Source organism: Chenopodium quinoa, unplaced genomic scaffold (assembly GCF_001683475.1).
Source record: "Chenopodium quinoa cultivar QQ74 unplaced genomic scaffold, ASM168347v1, whole genome shotgun sequence".
In the NCBI taxonomy this organism is placed as follows: Eukaryota; Viridiplantae; Streptophyta; class Magnoliopsida; order Caryophyllales; family Amaranthaceae; genus Chenopodium; species Chenopodium quinoa.
The window spans coordinates 518,056-538,892 of record NW_018743327.1 but is presented as its reverse complement, the minus strand read 5'-3'; positions in this window follow the sequence as shown (position 1 = coordinate 538,892).

Below are 20,837 nucleotides of genomic sequence, written 5' to 3'. Positions count from 1 at the left end.
CTAAGAGTTACTTTCTAAGATTTGCGCTGAAAAATTTTGTGCTCACCATGGGGCTTGTAATTAATTCACCTGCTAAAAACACCAAAGACACTAATCCTCATTTTTCCACCATGCTTGGAAACCAAGGATGAGTTATAATAGCATAGATTCATTTAGGAATGGACTTATTTCGACAAACCCTTGATCAGAAAAAAAAGTCAAAATCGAAACACCGCTAGTCATGACAACGAGATGAAAATGAGATGAATGAAGTTCTGGCCATGACAAGGTTCACAAGAGGTTGATATGTGCTAAGATGAAGCTCTTGACACTTGTGTTTTACATTTAGGTATGTTGTATTGATTAGTATCCAGGTTTATTGGGCTCAGATCATGGTATACCAATGGATGTTTTTAATTGATTAAATAAATGTTGTCTGTAGAAAATTCCTCGGACATAGCAACTTACATCATAAGCCTCGTTGTTTGTATGAAGAAATCAAAAGGAGGTTTAGGGGTCGTTGGGATAAAGTGGACGAGAATAGTACACATGATCTATGTATCGTTTATTGGGATAAAGTGGATGAGAATAATACTCCGGCATAATTGGACGATTACTTGGTCTAACAGGCGGGTAATTTAACAATAAGAGAGGTGATTATATATATGTCATTGTATGTTGGTCAATTAAATAAACATGATTTAGACCATCAAAAGTTTGAGGAGTTAGATAAGTTGTTGGAGTGTGGCTATTTGAGGTATTTGGATGGGATTTTGGGAACTCAAATGTTCTTTGCTTTGGGAATATTGAAAACACGGATAATATTAACTAAATAGATTTTGAGAATAATCCATTATGTATAGTATAAACCTAGTAAAATTAATTTTAAAGAAAAAGAGATAGTTGAAACTAGTATAATTAACAACGGGTTAGATTCGGGTCGGATGGAGCTCCATTCGCATCCACCAGTTCACACCATCCGCTACACCGATCCACATGCCACCTGCAAAATTTTATCACTCGCATCCAATCCATCCGTCACCCGCAAGTGAAACAGGTGGATCAGATGCTTAGCGGATGATAATAATTTCTTTTTTATATATACATAAAAGTTATTGATGGTTAATATTATGAGTGATGACTATATTTTCAACAAATAAATCAAAACTATCGATGTTAGTATGTTACCCTTGTAAAAAAATAATATCAATTTTAATAATTTTTAGAAATATATTTAAGTACTACTAAGAGTATATAAGGTATAAAAATTAAAAAAAAAGAGTATATAAGGTAAAAAAAAAACAATTGGAAAAAAAAAGGTAAATCTTTTTTTTTTTAAAGTATATAAGGTAAAAAAAACAATTGGAAAAATAAATTTATGTTGGATGGATGACGGATCGGGTGATAAACGGATGACGAATCGGGTAGTGGATGGAACGAAGCCCCACTCAAATTTGACCCGATATACCACCCGTTTTCAATGGCGGAGCTAGGATTTCAAGGATGGTATGACACCACCGAATACAAACTAATCGATAACAATCATCCAATATAATCACACGTTAATAATATTATTAGATAATATAAACTAGATTTATCAAATAAATCAACAATTTTACTTACTCAAGTCTAAATATAAACACAATAATTTTTATAAATTATAACACATCATTGGTTCTGAACCAAAATAAGTAAATAACATAAATTATTCAATTTAGCAAGTAACACAAGCACAAAGCAACAAATCACAATTCGTCAATTCACAATTTAGCAAGTATAACAAATTAGCAATTTACAAAAGCATTTAAGTGAGGATTGACATTAGGATTCAAAGAAATAATTTAGTTGAAAACAAATTTGTAAAAAACGAAATCCTAAATTATAAAATAAGATTGAATAGCTAAAAACAAGATAAATTAAAATTTCTGAAATAACGGTGGAGGTGTGACAAGCGTGCAAAAAGACGGTGATTCATTAGTAATTTAGTGGAAATCTGATGTTGGAGCTTGAAGGAGTGAAGTCAAAACACCAATAGTCATACTACTAGCTAGCGTGCTATAGTGTTGAAGTTAAGACTTTGAACAAATAATTTTTTTTTATTAATTACTCCGCATATTTTACATACTCATGTGAAAATTGTAGTGCTTTTAAACTTTTTTTAAAAAAATAATTAATAATAAAGCATGGCAATTGGCAAGTGATAGGATCTGGCACTTACAAAGTGGCGGGAACTACAAACAGTACACATATGACGAAGCTGAGTAAACCTATACTTATTAAATGTGATTTTTTTTAAAAAAAAAATTAAACTAATTTATTTTATAAAAAAAATCAGGTGGGGCACGTGCCTTACCAAGACCTACACTATCTCCGCCACTGTCTATTTTATCCGTCACCCACCCACCCATTTAATGTGGATTTTCGTCCATTTATTTATATCGGGTGAATCGGGTTTACGTATATCCATTTATAATTGTCATCCTTAGTTGGAACTTGGAAATATTTTAGTTGAGTTGTAAAATGTGGTAAATGCTACTTACAATTGCAACTTTATCCTAAAAGTAAAATTTCATTTAAAAAATGTTGCATATTTGCATGCTTTGCATACCAAAACAAAATACATATATCTAAATTTGGGGGTCTTGTTTCGTCGAGCACCTCACTCTGACCTTGAATTGCCACTATGCTTACCAGAGCAATGTAGTTCTTGTGGGAAAGATTGCACTTTCAACTTTAAGGTTGGGGTTCAAGTTTCAATCCGGACACTTTAAGGGTAGTAGGTCTCCTTTACCCTTCATCCCTCTCAAAGTGTCTAACCCGCAAATACTGAAGAAAGAAAAAATGAGGATTGAGGTACGGTTAAGGTCCTTCTTCTTACTTTAAAAAAAAAATTGTAGTTTCACATTGTTAAATGCATGTGCTGGCATATTTTAATTGTGGCAATTTGATGGCAAGTGGATGATTAGTACAACTTTTGCTTGCATGCTCTACATGAAAGTGTAGTTGGAGCAATGGTTTGAATAATTATGCTCTACATGAGAGATCTCAAGGTTAAGATTTTTCATGCATGCAATTTCGACTTATCTCATGGAGAATTTTTGGGTTCGGTTATTTCAAGCTTAAGATCAGCTATGGGTCGACTTTGGTGGTGTAGACACCTAAAAATCTCTCCCCAAAACCAAACCCGATGATGAACAACCTTTCACCGTCATTATTGGTCGGATCGATTATTTAATCTTTGGCGTGCTTAAATCCATATTCAATCCCATACATCTCATAAACCAACCCAATTATTAGCCCATTTTCCCAAACCATGCATAACTTATTTTCCAATTTTCGTGTCTACATCACAAAACCGTGCTTAACTGATTTGGTGACCCTATAATTTTGATTCAAATATTGTTTGGTTGGATAGGACTTGAAATAAGCTTTCTAACGGTATATCATAAGTCCAATTTCGATTTAAAACGAAAAATATATGAGCAAAACACTAAACTCGGCCCAAAATCGACACCCTTTCACTAAAACAGCCATATCTTAAAATCTACAAACGATTTTGACCTAATTTTAAATGTGTTGGAAATTTGACTTAATAAGATTTCCAACAATATATCATATGCCTTATTCCAAGTTACAGATCAAAAGTTATTATAGATTTAAAAATGCATAAAAACTAGAAATTACTGCGCCACGGTAAAAATACCGTGACACAGCAGACATTGCGTTGTGACACGGCAATTTCTAGGTTTAATTTTTTGCGGCGCTTCAATTCTAGGGTTCCGTACCTCACCCCTCGTATATTTTTTCTATAAATACGAAGCTAATTTTCACGGTTTCGGGGCACCAAATATCATTCTCTTTCTCTCTTATGCTGTAGCCTAAACACTAGCCTACCCTCTTCTCTCACAATACCTCCTTTAAGCACTCCCCGAAGTTTGTACTTAAACCGCGGCTCTACGCTTAAACCAAGGCGTGAAAGGTAGAATTGTTTGAGGATTTGCCCCAAATCATTTTTAGTTAATCTAATTTCTATTATTGTTTATTATTTTCCTTGAAGTTACTAACACATTTATTGTTTTATAAGTGCAATTAAAGAAAATCAAAGTAACATGTTCCTTTTGTTCCTATTATTCTTTTAACAATTTTTGTTATGTTTGTCATATATTAATTGTTAGATATATTGTTAAATTGCTTCCAATATTAATGTTGATTTTTATTGTATTATTGATCACCATATTGCATGTTTAAAGGGAACAGGACAACCGGTTCAGGTTCCTTTTTAATCTTGTTATTTAATCAAGTGATCACGATATTTTAGAATTATGCATTGCATCAATATATATTCAACCAATTTAGCATAATTATAGTTTGGAGCACATTGAATCTTTGTTTGTATGCCTTTGAGACCGCAAAAATACTTTTCATAATAAGAATCGAGTAGAGGCCAATACGGGCGAATGTGACTCCATGATTCATTTTGTACCATCATCCTCGATTCTCCTTTCGTGGTTCCGAACCATATGGAATTAGTAATCTCATGGCTTATGAATGGGGTGTAACCTTCATGGGTCAATCACTATTGCCTTTCGACGTCCCTTAATCGTGGTTACCTTTTATGACCCGTGAACAGTTTACAAGTTTCTTAAAAACTTGTTGGCGGCTCCCTACTTTCCTTGTCCCTAATCGGTGTTCCTAATCATATATGTCAATTTCCACTTCCTATGAGTGCTAAGCATATTCACAAATGCTTTACGTAGGCGCGCTTCAAACGACGCCTACAGGTGGGGTCAGAAGAATGCTTAGAGGAAAGTCCATTGGGTGAGTTTGGATAGTATTTGTACCCCAAAGTGCTTGGGAGGAATGGGATTCAAAGACTCATCAATCTTTAATGATGCCTTACTAGGCCGACATGCTTGGAGATTAGTTCGATTCCCGGAGTCTTTCTTGGGGGGTGTTTTTCGTGCTAACTATTACCCCATTCATACCTTCTTTGAATCAAGTTTGGGATACACAAATAGTTATTCATGGAGGAATATTTGGAGCTCAAAGGCTCTAATCTTGGAAAGTCACATATAGAGAGTGGGAGATTGAGGAAACATATATATATAGCATGATCCTTAGTTAGTGGATGGAGATCGCAGATTTGTGACTAGTCAAGAAAGGAGTGACTTCACGAAAGTGGCAGACTGCATCAATGGCGAGACAAATAATGAGTGGCATGTCGAGCTGATTGAGGAAGTTTTCAATGAAAGAGATGTAAGGTGCATTTTGTCTATCTCTATTAGCAGGTGCGATAAAAAAGATGAGATAACCTAGGCCTTTTCTGATAATGGTGAATATTCAGTAAAAACCTCCTATATGTTGGGAAAGGGGTGCGATTTTGATAGATTTCATCGCGCCTTTGTGATCTTGTTGGGGCTGAATGTCAGTCCTAAACACGCCATTTCTTAAGTCATTTCCGACAACCACTTCTGACGGAAACCCCTTTTTCGACGGATTTCAGGGTGTTTCCGACGGAATTTTTCCGTCGGAAACGGGTTGTTTTCTAATAGTGTTCCAATTGAATTAGTTTTGCATTAATCACTTTACATCATATTGAAAACTCCCTTGGTATTACTCGAGTACTTTATTATGGTGTTAAGATTTTTATCTAAATTGTCATACTATGTTAGATTGTTAGTATTGAAGCTGGGTTAGGCAAATATCCTCATATTACTGATAGGATATATTTACCATATATTCTGTAGTTATCATATATATATATATATGTGTGTGTGTGTGTGTGTGTGTGTGTGTGTATGTGTGTATTCAGTCACCAGCCCCTACACCCCACCACCAACCTGTAACCCTAACCCTAACCCTAATCCCCCACAACCACCAGCCCCTACACCCCACCGAACCCACTACCCCACTTTACCTTAACTAAACCCACCACCCCACTTTACCTAACCCACACCCAAACCCAAATCCACCCTAACCGACCCAACCACCAACTTAACCGACCCAAACTCACACACCCAAACCAAAAACCAACTCACCTAACCCTAAAACTGACCCACCCACCTAACCTTAAAACCGACCCACCCTCCTAAATGACCCAGATCTGATCAAAAAACAAAACCACCACGACACCAAGCCACCACACAAGCCACTACAACCACACCGAACAGCCAACAACCGAAAATATTAAAAAAAAAACCAAAAAAATTAAAGACTCGAAAAACATACCTTATTAACTGAAATTGGCTTAGAAGTCTTGAATTTGGTCTAAATAGGCCAAATTCGACGATGAAAAGTGTAAATCTACACTTTTGATGGTCGAATTTGACCAAAAAAACCATTAATTTTGGCCATGGAAAACACCAAGTAACAAAAGAGAAATGAGGAAAGAGATGAAATAAGGAGAAGATGGTGGATAGAAAGAGATGGATGAGGAAAGAGGAGGCGAAGAGAAAGAGAAATTGGAGAAGAGAAGGGGCAGTGGAAGAGAGAGAAGCGGAAGAGAGATAAAGAGAAGGGCGAAAGAGAGAGAAAGGGCGGAAATGAAATGAAGGAGGAGTGAGGAAGTTTACTCGGTTTAGGGTTTTAACAAAGGCCGATTTTTTTTATATATAATTGCATTACGACGGATTTTAATTCCGTCGGAAATTTAAGTTTCTGTTAGAATTTTTGGTCGGAAAGCATATTTTTTCCAACAGATTTATTTTCCGTTGTAAATTTAAAACGGATTGTTAAAATCCGTCGGAAATAATTGACGGAATAAAAATCCGTCGGAAGTTCCGATGTTTCCGACGGAAATTCGTATCCGTCGGAAGTAGTTCGTCGGTAATCAGTCTAATTCTAGTAGTAGCAGTAATAATGATTAAACAATAACAAAGTGGCACACAATAAAGCTATATGTAAATATTTTATTAGTTTGGGAAATTATTAATGGGTAAGTATTAAGTAAAACATATAAATTCTTATGCAACTACTCGACTTCCTTTAATACTATTATCCACTAAGTTATGTGTTAATTCTTTCAAAAAATAAAAGTTACGTGTTAATTACTTGATAAACAACTAGTCGCATAAGTTGTGAAATATAAAATTATACAATTATATAAAACAATTTTATTTTTTTAACTTTATTGCAATTTATACAAACAACTAGAGTCCATGATTATAGATTAGCAATCAATGGAAGTAACATGCATAATCAACGAGTTCATGCATACTGATGATTATAAATAACAAAGTTTTATGAATTAATCACGCAAAATTAGTGAAACCATAAACGTACCTTATGTTGCGATCTAATTTAAATTGTAGTATAAGAAAACATGATTAACGATATGAATTCATTCAGTCAGCTAGGGCTGGTGCTGATAACGTGTTGTCAAATAGGAAGAAACAAGAGAGATTGAGAGAGAATTAGTTTGTGTGTTTATTCCATATAGTAAGGGATATCCTCAACCCTTAAAATGTTTCACCTTATTCCCTTATGAACAGTAGCAACATGTGCCAATTGCATGTGTGAGCTTGTCCTCATAGCTCCTCAGCTCCTGTACCTCGATTGTATCACTTTGCATGTGCTTTTGCAAACAATAGAATCTTGACCTTGTTTTTTTTTCTTCTGCATTTTACTTTCCTAAAAACATTTACTTTGTATCTCTTCTCTCTCTTCTTCAATTCCCTGTTCACTTTCTCTACTAACATTTTTTTATTTGATGGATACCACCTGTCTTCTTCTACATTTGCTCTCTTTCGTCCTCTCTTTCACAAAAAGAGTACACATAGACACTGTCTATGTGTACCCTACATAGACAAATGTTTTTATTGGCTGATGAGGTTGGCCCACTTGGTCCCACCCTAATAGTTTTGAAAATTTCGTTCTGAAAAATTTTAAATTGAAAATTTTGAATTTCAAATTCTAAATTTGAAAATAATTGTACTTTTGGGATGAATATTTGCGAGAAGAGACTTAGGATGGCTGACGATGGCGGCTTAAGGGTAAGGGTCGATGACGGTGGGTTTAAGGCGATGGTCAACGACGGTGGCTGGCTTTAAGGCGATGGTCAACGATGGTGGCTTTAAGCTGAATATAAGGTGGCTTCAAGGAGAACGATGGTGAGTTTAAGGCGAGGGTGGACGATGGTGGCTTTAAGACGACGGTGGCTATAAGCACTGGCAAAGCCAGAGGGGTACAAGGGGGGACAAATGTCCCCCCACTTCCCAAAAAACAAGCAGCTATATATATTACTGTGTGTAATAATTTAGGATACAGAGTGGATGGTGTGGTGGTGAGTGGAGTTGAATTCCTTACAAGATACCAAGGTTCGAACCTTGTTGTTGTAATATTTCCATTTTTTTTTTAAGAATCCTTCCATTATATTTATTAACCTATACTAATTTATTTACAGAAGTGTAATTGTAATGCATGAACGGAACCCCTAAATTACTATTGTCATTGAACTTTAGTGGAGTATTTTCCATTCACTTTTGTTCTTTATAATGTTTAATTAAGAAGTATTCCTTTTAATTTTTTTTAATTAATATATACTAAGTATATATATTTAAATAATAATTTTAATTATGATATTGCATGAACAAAACCCACTAAATTAAGTTTGTCATACAAAATTATGCATTATGACTATTGCATTTAATAACCTATATTATTTAATTTTCGAATTTATTAAAAATTCCGAACTCATAAACGATTATTTTTGGAGGAAAATTGATATATAATGTTGAATTTATTAAGTACTCTGTATTGTGGATTTTTTGAGTTGTACACATTAATTATTGAACATTCTGTGTATTTAAGTATTGGTGTTTTTTTTTTTCCGAATATTTTTTTGTCAAACTATGTAATATTCATCCGTCCCCTGATTTAAAATTTCTGGCTCCGCCACTGGCTATAAGGCCAGTAAGGTGGTTGACAGTAAAAGAAGGGTCGATGCTTGATGTAATGAAAAATCGGTGTGGTTTAGAGTATAAAATGAGGGTCGGCGAAATCATACACTGATGTGGTACATAAGATGGTCTAGAACAACGAAGGGTGAAATAAAAGGTGTCGGTGAGCAAGCGAAAGAGACAACGACGACCAAGTGTATTGTTGTAGTATTGAAATTGTTTAGCAAAAATATTTTATGCATCATTTGTTTTATTTTAGTATAAAATTTTATTGTTTTAGGAGTATATGTAATATATTAGTATAAAAAAGAAGAATGTTTTATTTTAAAAATTCATATCAAATTCTTAGTTGTAGTTATGGACATAAATGACAAAAAATGTTATTACGTATGTTAGTCAATTTTGTTAATGTAATTCTTAGACTAGTTGTATAATATGTGATTTTGAACGTGAAAATGAAAAGAGTTTGTGAATGTAGATTACAATTAGTGAATTTAGAAAAGTTAATTGTTGTAGATCTTTTAGATGATGAATTCTGTTGAAGTATAGTAATTGAAAATATTTGAGAACAAATAGTGGGTATGTGATCGTTGTTGAATTGGTGATATGAGTTGATGGTAGACATATAAATGGATGAAGTGTTACCATTATGATGGTTTCAAAATAAGTGTAATTATTGTTGGATAGCAAAATTATTATGAAAATTTGAATAATATAATGTAAATAATAATTTGCACATGTAAATTTGGTGGAAAGTTGTATAGTACCTACAAGAGTACAAGGTATGGGATGAATTGATTTGTGGGTTATTAGGCCCAATTAAAAGGTTAGTTATTATATTTGTGGGTTAGGGTCTGTTATCATCAGATTAATTAGAGTTTAGTACGTAAGAGTTCAGTTTATGTCTAATGATATTGCTAATGATATAAAACCACATTTCATACTTTTAAGCTTTTATGACAATAATAATAATAATAATAATAATAATAATAATAATGACCATTAAACTTTTATACCATATTTCACTTAGTGACAATTATACCATATTTCATTATTTGACGTGGTAGGAGTTAAAATATGATCGAGATAGTTTTTAAATAAGACCGGCCCAACTCTTTTTTTTTTTTTCTCATTTTGAGATTTTTTAAAAAAGTGTTTTGTGCTCATGTGTCATTCAAATATTTTATTTATTAATTTTGTAGTATATGTTTTTTAAATGTTTTGGGGTTCCAACTCTTCCAAATAGATGTTCCAATCCAATTTTTATTTTTTATTTTTATTATTTTTATTTTTATTTTTTTTGTAGTTTAAATATGAAAGGGGAAAGTAGTTGGATAGTTTGAAAAAGAAAATCAGGGTTAAAGTAATGGGTGGAAATTCGGTTTGTAATTTGTCTTTTTGTTTTTGTAACCCCAAACCGAATCCAATATATAATCCATATATTTAAATTACTCCGTATTCCAAATCAATGTAATCCGAATTTAAAAAAAAAAAAAAAAAACTCAAAACTAAAGTACTAATAGGGTTTGGTTTTGGATTTAGTACAATTTTAATCCGAATTAGTTTCACCCCTAAGTTAAAGTAAGTTATAAATTTTGAAAATGTTAATGGGAAATATGTTGCTAGGCCCATTAAGGAACTATATATAAAAAGGTTGAATGTTAATGGGCTAGTGTATTAAAAGGATAGAAATTGTTGGACAAATGTTAATGGGCTAGTAATTAGGCCCATTTTTGTTTCATATAAATGGTTGTTTATTTGATTTAAGTTTTTCCTTAATCTTTCTTAAGTGGGAGTAATTTTAGTATTATAAATTTTATATTTGTAGGAAAAAAGCAGAGTATAGTTTGTGTCCCATATTATTACTATCCAAAATAGTTTAAAAGTCTATTTTCGTATTTAGAAATGAGATTTGTAGGAAGCAAAGAGTGATAAATTTAATTATAAGCATAAAAATACTACATAATGATACGAAAAGTAATTACAAAAGATTTAGTTACATAATTCATAATCTACCTACAAACTATAACATATAAAAGAGTACCATATAATAACACACAAAAAATTATTGGTAGATCAATACATAAACTTATCAAAAGTATTTACCTTACCATTTTTCATTATAAGGGTAAGATAAATGCTAAGAAGATATAACTATTTTAAAACTTAGAACAAGATGATTGTTGTAGATGAGGTTTCCTAATGGTCAGCAGTGAGATCAACAAATACAATTTTCCTCTGCCTTTTGAGTGAGAGTAGATTCTCATCTTTATCAGGCTGTTCAATTTTGACAATCTTGTCATCCACCTCAGGAAGTGAGATTAGCCTTTTCACCATTTTCCATTGTCTTTTAATTATGAAAAAAACCAATTTCATAAGTTGAATGGTCTAGTTCCTTGTTGAACATCTTCTCTAGGCTTGGTGCAAAACCAACCTTGGTGACCAATTTCCCAGTTTGAAAAGAGCCAAAATGAGTCATTACTTGACGCATGAACAACCTAAATGTAAGTTTCTCCCTGTACAATTGGGCCTCTTTGAACTCTTCGTCCATCACTTTTCGTCTTGCCACTGAAGCTCGCGTCACCGGAGCTTTTGCCTGAAGGGCTCTTCCAACTATAAAAAAAAAAGTAACCAAATTATTAGACTGGACAAATATTAATGAAATTATAAGCAACAAAAACATAAATGCATATGACTGTCATGAATAAATGAAAGGTACTTTAAACCTTTTATGCCAGCATCATGGTTTCTTCCTCTAGCTATGGTGTTATTAAAGTAAGAATTTAGAAGTGTTTTTTTAAAAAAATTTAGGGATGATGTGAGTTAGGGTTAATATCTAAACAAGATAATGGAAATGGTTTATATAGTATCTAGGAGTCATAAATGTGATAGAATATTCCCGCACAATAAATGAAGCTGATCACTGTAATGATTTGTTTTGTATATAAGGTAATGGAACATAGAATAGTTAAAGACGGTATAAAGTACAATATTTTAGTATGAAAAACGAATATTTTAGTATGATGGCACAATTACCAATGACTACAATTTTTCCCGCCAATTGGAGAGTAGAATGTTCGTGAAGAGTAAAAGTGAGATCACATGTGTTTACTCCGTATTGTTGCCGTCCTTGTAATAACTAGGCAATCCTGACCCATATCAGGTAACCCGACTCGAATGTCTCGACCCATGATTCGAATATAACCCAAATACAATGACCTGAAAAGGACTCGTAATCTGTATTGTTTCCGACCTGACCCATACCTGACCCGAAAGTGGAGTTCACCAAATCCTAACCCGACATCCGAATGACCCGAATTGTTTGAGCCGAACAGACCCGGTTCCCGAAATTGACCCGAACAAACTTGATACCCAGAATGTCCTGAACTTAAAATTACCTTATAATTGAACTTAAAATGTCTTACCAAAAATTAGGGGGGAAACAAATTTGTTTTAAAACCGAACCAAACTGAAAAACAAATATGTTTTTTTTTTTATTTTTTTTTTTATAGTGGTTCGGTTTAAATTCCAAAATCAAGAAACCGAAATTATATGGTTCGGTTTCGGAAAATAAAAAACTGAATAACCAAAACCGAACCGAATGTTTGACCGAACCCTAAAAAAACCCTAGCTAAACTCTACATAGTATATAAAGAATAAAAAAACTTAATCTTTTTCTAGCCTCTTTTCGCCCTTTCTCTCTCCGTTCCTCTTCTCTTCTTTGCACTGCGGTGGATCTGGACTGGTTTGGTTTGGTTTAGTTGGGTTTGATTGGTGTGGTTTGGTTTGGTTTTTTTTGCAAAATTTCATGTTTATGATGCTTGATAGGAAATTCGGTGCGGTTTTTTTTTTCTTCTAAAAAACCGAAATTTAGGTGGTTTGGTTTTGTTCGGTTTCAAACTTAAAGTGGTGCGGTGCGGTTTGTAAAATTCCAAAATCGTAATCAAGTGGTTCGGTTTTGGTTTGGCCAAAAAACCAAACCGAAAACCGAACTTCACTCCTAAAAAATAACAAAATATATACTGCGTAATAAATTATTGATTTGAGGTTGATTCACAAATTAAACAACCCATACACGACCCGACCATATTTTGACATGACCCAAATATGACCTGAATATACTTGATCCGAATTGAAGTTATCTGAACTTAGGGTGTATTCTAACTTATTTTAGTTGTAATTTGATATTTAAGTAATTGTTATCATGACATATTAAACATGAATTGAAGTTATCTGAACTTAGGGTGTGTTCTATTCACCTCATTTTGACTTTTCTGAACTTCTCTTAACTTATCTGAACTTATTAGACGTTATTCAAAGTTATTTTAGTTGTACTTTTTACTTTAGTAACTCTTATCTAAACTTATTAAGCTTGTATCGACTAATGTGAACTTGTTACACCTGAAATAAGTGAAAATAAGGCATACTTAAATGAATTTATCTAAACTTGTTACACCTGAAATACGTGGAAAAGAAGGTGAACAAAATAAATCTTAAGCTAAGATAAGTTCTCTGAAGTTTAGATACAATAGTTTATTAGTTTAGGAAAATTGAGTTTTGATAAGGGTCATCCATCTTTTTTACTAGACTCTATTAAACTCAATAGATGAAGCCGGTGCGATGTATGGTTTGTTTGAGTTCTATATATCATTTTTTTGTTTATGTGCTAAAATTTGTTACATATTAAGATAAGGTTCCTAATATGAAAAGATAATATTATATATTTAATTAGTTTATACTTAAAAATCTCATTTGTCAATTTCCCTTAGGTAAAAGAAAATAATAATCTCTTATTCGTTTGGCTACAACTAAAATTTATAATCCTACATGGCGCACTAAGAAATGAAATCATGAGTCGTGGCTCTCTAAAAACTCGGGGAAAAACTCTCCTATATATACATTAGACTGGAACTTATAACACCTAATTTAGCTTTATTTGACCTTATTAAAGACCTTTTGGAAGTTATGAGACATTTTAAAACTTATTGAATTTGTTAGGTGTTTTTTATGTTATCATAACTTATTGGACTATATTGAAGTTATAACACATTCTTTATACTTGTTAGAGCTTATTAAAGTTATTGGAATTTATTAGACGTGAAAAAACTTATGTAATTATAGTTAATTTTATTTCCATCTTTAGTTAACAAATATCTTCCAAATTATTTTATTTGATATATATTATACCTTTCATATTAGGTAATTCTTATTTTTCATAAATGATTACATATAAAATCAAAAACATAATATAAAAACAGACACCAAAAATAACACGTGTCAATTCCTGGTATAGTATTTTCCGTCCAAAAAAATTCTTCTCGTATTTGCTAACATATTCTTTGAAAAGTTTGGTACTGGTATAATATAACTATCATAGTATTATTTCAAATATTTTATACATATCTTTTGTAGTAGATATATTTCTTTTATTTAATTGTAGTACAAATGTTATTATTGCAACCCAAATCATCAATGTATATATATTTTTTAAAACAATATACTACCTCCGTCCAGATCATATTATATGCAACTTTGGAAATTTTTATCTCACAAATAATATCCCAAAGTTGCATATAATATGATCCGGAGGTAGTATATTTTTTTAAAGATTTGACATATATAAAATATATATATATATAAAAAAAAAAAAAATTAGTCGTCCAAAAGTAGGAAATAAGTGCATATTTTATACTTGTAATTTATACTTGTATGTAACAAGTAATTCTTTTATCCTTTTTTCTTAATTATTTTATTAGATTTTGTAAAGATTTTTAGGCAACTTTGACAAGACTACTCTCTGGTTTCTCTTCCTACTTCTTTCTCTCACCTCTTCTACTTTGATTTTACATTTCTCAAATTCTCACTGAGGGTTTTAAGAAAGACATAGCGTATTGGTACGGCGACGCCAGGTTGCTTTGAAGAACTACAATCAACTTTGCAACCTTCCTGAGACGTTGAGTGCGGTGTTCGTTGGCCGAGTACTTTTCACAACTTCATTTACACTTGCATCCACTAAACGACTTATGTAAGTAATAAATTACATACCTTTTAATTTCTATGAAATATTTATCATTGTCACCCCTATAACGTTGATGTTTGTGTATCGGAGGATTTGCATGTATGTGTATTTCACAATTGTGAGTTTTATTGTCTTAATTCTTCCCAATATACCCTTTAATGGAGTATAACAGTTTATGGGGTTGTGACCGTGAGTTATGTGGGGGATGCTTGGAGTGCTCAACTGTGAGAAATAAAATACATAAAGGCGTTCCACCAGAAAAGTTACGGGACGGGTGGACAGTGGCATGATTTGCATGTTGTATTTACTTGGTGCTACAAGTTTTGATAACTATGAAAACTACATTGTGGTGAGAACTTCAAATCCAATTTCATATCTACTCTGACAGCTATGTATATATTTTTATAACATTGTTTCAAATATTAGTTACATTGCCTTTTAACAATTATCAGTGATAATTATGGTTGATTAGCCTTACATATGTTAGTAATTGAATATAAATATTGACTTAGAGTATCACTTTTTGTTTTATTCATTACAGTCTTACAGGATCAACAATGCGGAATCTTGATGTCGCAAATTCATACTACGGACCATACTCAACAATCACTAGTTCACTACAATAAAGTGCAACAATCTTTACTTGAACTTTTGTGGCCAAGATCTTAGTGTACATCAAAGTTGATCGGACGTTGTATATATAATGATAACGAATTATGTCTCCTATGTTGGACTGTCAATACTATATACTAAAAGACACACCAACAATGACACGTGTCATCTTTTGGTGTGTCCTTAGTTTTTTTTTTTCCTTTTCTTTTAATTTAAAAAAACTACTTATTAAGGAAACAAATCATTTATAAAAATAATTTATTTTTCTATACATATTCGATATTAAAGAAGTAATTTCTGTATACATATTCCATATTAATGTAGTATCTATTATAATGAATATAAAAAGATTTTAAAAATCTTTTTAAAAAATTTTTGGCAACTACAAACCCAAAAATATATTCTTAAAATAATTTATAAGTATAACGTATTTTTCAACAAGAAAAAAAATTGCTTGGATTTTTTTGCCTATTTTTGTTTTAGTTGTGTATTAGAAACTCATGCAAATACAAATCAATCCATCACATACTTTTATTATTTCTCGAATAATATATGATTATAATTCTTATCAATCAAAGATATATAACTACATGTAATTATAGGTTATCATGCATGGCACGGGATCTAACCTAGTAATTAGTAATGGTGTATTTTGTATTATATATATATATATATATATATATATATATATATATATATATATATATATATATATAAATAAAGGGCAATTGTACAGTAGTAACAAATTCAATAATACCCTTTATGTTCTTTTTTTTAGACTTATTTTTTTTTAATAGAAAATAAGATAATTAGATAATGCTGGGTAGGAAAATCAACTGTTTTTTTGTTTTTATATATATATATAGGTGTTCAAATCCGGGTACCCGGGTTTTCGGGTACCCGGAATTTCGGGTAGTTGAACATGCGGCCCATGTCCCGACCCAATTAAATCGGGTACCCAAGTTTAAGGTACCCGGTTTTATCGGGTCGGGTCACGGGTACCTTATTATTTTTTTTCTTCTTTAACTTTTGTTAAGTTGCTGCAATTTGGCAAATTCAACTTCATTAACCACTTTAATTTCAACCAAAATCACTTCGATTTGAATATATATAGAATTTGAAGTCGTCAACACAACAATTATCAAGAGGAAAATAATTAAATTAACAAAGAAAAGACAAGAGTTTAAATTAAAAAGGAATGGAATAAAAGAAATAAAAAGGCCCACAATTCCCAAAACCATCAGACTCTTCTTCTTCGTAGTGGAATTGCTCTTCATCATCACACAATCATCTTCAATTCACCATCAGCATTCATCAATCATATGACCGTAATTGAATTTATTAATCCCATCACCGTTTATAATTTATCATAATATGTATGATAACCAAGCTTATTATGAAACATTTGAGAGTGAGAATGATCAGATCTAGTGAACAACGAAACGTTTGAGACTTGAGAGTTGAGAGTGAGAAACTAATAATGAGCAGGAGAGAGAGTGTGGGGAGAGAGAGGCTGCATTTTTCTTGTTTGTGAAAACTAAAACCCTAGTATTTGAGAGATTAAGTGGGCTGGGCCATTGGTGAGTTGTGAGTCTTGTGAGGGATTCAGGTTTTAAGAGGGTTTTTTTTTTAAAAAAAACTTATACGGGTAGTCGGGTACCCGAACTAACTGAAGTGCGGCCTATGTCCCGTCCCATGGCCAGGCTGTTTTGACGGGTCGGGTACCCGACCCGAAAATTTACTAAAATTTGACAAAATACCCGTCGGGTTTTCTTCGGGTTATTGGGACGGGTCAATCGGGTTGGGTATTTTTGAACATCCCTAATATATATAATATAATATAATATATAACATTTTAAAAGGAGAATTGGTTGTTGGGGCGAAAAGGGTAATTGTACATTAGTAACAAATTCAATAATACCCTTCATGTCCCTTTTTTTAATAGCAAATAAGATAATTAGATAATGCTGGGTGGGAAAATCAACTGTTTTTTTTGGCATTGCTAGCTTGCTGCATGAACCGGTTTAGGGTTTTTTTTTTTTTTTTTCTATTTATTTATTTTTTTTTTTAAATAGAGGATAGATACCACTTTCTCCATTCTTTTTTACTTAGACTATTTCCAATGGCGAGACTCAAATTTGAGTATTGAAATACAAAAAGAGTTGTTTTTATACCTTCAATGATAATACCATACTCACTTTTCAATTTAGCAATTCATGTGAACCCTAATTTCCCAATGGCGAGACTCTCTAAAATATACAAATGTCACTTTCAATTTATAACATTGTTCTAAATATTAGTTACATTGCCTTTCAACAATTATCAGTGATAATTATGGTTGATTAGTCTTACATATGTTGGTCATTGAATATAAATATCGACTTAGGGTATCACTTTTTGTTTTATTCATTAGAGTCTTATTACAGGATCAACAATGCGGAATCTTGGTATCGCAAATTCATGCTACGGACCATACTCAACAATCACTACAATAAAGTGAAACAATCTTTACTTGAACTTTTGTGGCCAATATCTTAGTGTACATCAAAGTTGATCGGACACTGTATATATAATGATAACGAATTCTGTCTCCTATGTTGAAAGTAACAAAATAAATAATACCCTTCATGTCCTTTTTTTAGACTTTTTTTTTTAATAGCAAATAAGATAATTAGATAATGCTGGTTGGGAAAATCAACTATTTTTTTTTGTTTTTTTAGTATTGTGAGCTTGCTGCATGTGCCGGTTTAGGTTTTTTTTTTTTTTTTTTTTTTTTGCTATTAATTTTATATTTTTTTTTTTTAAGAGAGGATATATATTACTTTCTCCAATTTTTTTTTTACTTAGACCATCTCCAATGCTGAGACTCAAATTTGAGTATTGAAATACAAAAAGAGTTGTTTTTGTACCTCCAATGATTCCATAATTACTTTTCAATTTAGCAACTCATGTGAACCCTAATTTCCCAATGGTGAGACTCTCTAAAATATACAATTGTCACTTTCAATTTATGGCTTCTTTTTTAATATCAAATATTGTAAGATAAAAAAAAAGTAAAACTTAAATAAATTACACAAAAAAAATAAAAAAATAGAGTGCTAAGGGGACCACACTTTTTATCAAATTAGACTCAAAGTTGAGTATCTATACTTAGCAATTCCATCAACAAAAATATTTCATCTGTTATATTTCATCTGTTATATTTCATCCATAATTATTACTTATTGGAATAGATTGCAAAAAATACTTTCTCTCCATAATTATTATCAAGTATACCAATGTATACCAACTTTTATCTTTGCGTCAAATCTGTATTGGCTTGACAATAATATATAGTTATTGATTGACTTTTTAATACTCTAACCACCCCACTTACCTCTTATTTAATTTAATTCAATTGAATTGCCTAAAATATTTTCAAGAAAATCTAAATTAAAAATTTTGATATTATGAAGTTATGTTCCGGGAAAATCGAACAAGATCCCACACAATTTTTAGTGTATAGATTACAAAAGAGTGTGTGCAAAAGTATTATTTTCCGTCCAAAAACCCTTCTTGTATTTGCTAACATTTCCTTTGAAAAGTTTGGTACTTCGTATAATATAACTATCATAGTATTATTTCAAATATTTTATACGTATCTTTTGTAGTAGATATATTGCTTTTATTTAATTGTAGTACAAATGTTATTATTGCAACCCAAATCATCAATATATATATATTTTAAAATAATATATAATTTTTAAAGATTTGACATATATATATATATATATATATATATATTAGTCGTGCAAAAGTAGGAAATAAGTGCATATTTTATACTTGTAATTTATTTTATTAGATTTTGTAAAGATTTTTAGGCAACTTTGACAAGACTACTCTCTGGTTTCTCTTCCTACTTCCTTCTCTCACCTCTTCCACTTTGATTTTACATTTCTCAAATTCTCACTGAGGGTTTTAAGAAAGACATAGCGTATTGGTACAGCGGTCGACGACAGGTTGCTTTGAAAAACTACAATCAACTTTGCAACCTTCCTGAGACGTTGAGTGCGATGTTCGTTGGCCGAGTACTTTTCACAACTTCATTTACACTTGCATCCACTAAATGAATTATGCAAGTAAATTACATACCTTTTAATTTCTATGAAATATTTATTATTGTCACCCCTATAACGTTGATGTTTGTGTATCGGAGGATTTGCATGTATGTGTATTTCAAAATTGTGAGCTTTATTGTCTTAATTCTTCCCAATATACCCTTTAATGGAGTACACCAGTTAATGAGGTTGTGACGGTGAGTTATGTGGGGGATGTTTGGAGTGCTCAACAGTGGGAAATGAAATACATAAAGGCGTTCCACCAGAGAAGTTACAGGTGGACAGTGGCATGATTTGCATGTTGTATTTACTTGGTGCTACAAGTTTTGATAACTATGAAACCTACATTGTGGTGAGAATTTCAAATCCAATTTCATATTACTCTGACAACTATGTATATATTTTTATAACATTGTTTCAAATATTAGTTACATTTCCTTTCAACAATTATCAGTGATAATTATGATTGATTAGCCTTATATATGTTGGTAATTGAATATAAATATTGACTTAGAGTATCACTTTTTGTTTTATTCATTGCAGTCTTACAGGATCAATAATGCAAAATTTTGGTATCGCAAATTCATGCGACGGACCATATTCAGCAATCACTACAATAAAGTGAAACAATCTTTACTTGAACTTTTGTGGCCAAAATCTTAGTGTACATCGAACTTGATCGGACGTTGTATATATTAAGATAACGAATTATGTCCTATGTTGGACTCTCTATAATTAGTAATGGTGTAGTTTATATTTGGTGTTACATTAGGAAAATTCCTACCTTTGAGATTTTGAAACTTCCCCAACTTCACTTTTGAGATTGCGAAATGCAAACCAAGCTATGCAATATATATATATATATATATATATATATATATATATATATATATATATATATATATATATATATATATATATATACATATGTGTATATATATATATATATTTGAGAATTGTTGGTTGGGGCAAAAAGAGCAATTGTACAGTAGTAACAAATTCAATAATACCCTGCATGTCCTTTTTTGTAGACTTATTTTTTTTTAATAGCAAATAAGATAATTAGATAATGCTGGGTGGGAAAATCAACTGTTTTTTTTTTTTTGTTTTTTTAGTATTGCTAGCTTGCTGCATGCGCTGGTTTAGGTTTTTTTTTTTTTTTTTTTTTTTTTTTTTTTTTGCTGTTTTTCTTTTATTGTATTTTTTTTTAATAGAGGATATAGACCACTTTCT